Genomic DNA, 1,207 nt, shown 5'->3' on the forward strand with positions numbered 1-1,207 from the left:
AACTGGACAGTAGGAGGGAAGAAAAGGCTGGAGTATTTCTACTTTTCTCTGGAGTAAGTCACCAGCAGCCACACCTCCTCCACGCTCTAGCTTTCCCTGGGTGACCCCAGCCCCGGGGCTCTCTGTTCCTCCAGCCCAGGGCTGGTTGCCAGTCTCTGTGCTGTGCTTACTCTCTGGGGACACTTTGCCAACTTGTCTGGCTTCTTGGATCTCAGATCTCTCAACCCTGATGCAGTCAATACCCTGCATTCAATTCTTCCTGCTTATATACTCGGTACCTAGGTGGAGAGAGAAAGAGAGAGAGAGAGAGAGAGAGAGAGAGAGAGAGAGAGAGAGAGAGAATATATATACATATACACTTGACCCTTGACCAATGAAGGGTTAGGACTGCTGAGATTCTGCACGATTGAAAACCTGCATATAACTTTGACTCCCCCAGATCTTAACTATGAATAGCCGACTGTTGACTGGAACCCTTACAGAGAATATAAACAGCCAATTAACACATATCTTGTATATGTATTATACACTGTATTCTTCCAATAACATAAGCCAGAGGGAAGAACATATTAAGAAAATCACAAGGAAGGGAAAATACATTTATAGTGCCATGCTGTAAAAAACCCACATGGACTTGCACAGTTCAAAGCCATGTTGTGCAAAGGTCAGCTGTGTGTATATATAGTTTATATTTCCCCGTGAGCTCCAGTGCACTGTGCGACTTCTAGGAAAGTAGTTTAATATCGCAAACAGATGTGGCTCCTGGCATGTAGAATGCCAGCTGCTGTTATATCTTTTCGCATGCGTTTTCTGCATGTGATGCTCAAAGAACCCCTTTGTGGATGATACCCATTTCAGGGAAGAGGAAGCTAAGGCTGCGGAAGGGGTCTGGCAGAGCCCAGATCTGGGTGAGTGGCTGCCCAAGCCCTTAGCCATTAGACCACTGTCCTACTCCCCAGCAGCAAAGACCCCGGGTCACATTGCCTTTCCAGTGTCTTTCCGCTGGGTCTCTGGAACCCGAGTGGAGTTCTCTCCGAGCGACTCAGTTCCTGAAGAAGACCATTCAAGAGCTCTGTTTTATGCTCCCTCAGGCTCTGGCTCAGCACCTGCATTTTCCAAACTTCCTGGGAACCTCTTTTCAGAGATTTGACAATGGGTGAGCTCAGCACAGATTCTATAAATATCATTTTCTATAAATATCTATTCC

Source organism: Suricata suricatta, chromosome 16 (genome assembly GCF_006229205.1).
Source record: "Suricata suricatta isolate VVHF042 chromosome 16, meerkat_22Aug2017_6uvM2_HiC, whole genome shotgun sequence".
NCBI classification, from domain to species: Eukaryota; Metazoa; Chordata; class Mammalia; order Carnivora; family Herpestidae; genus Suricata; species Suricata suricatta.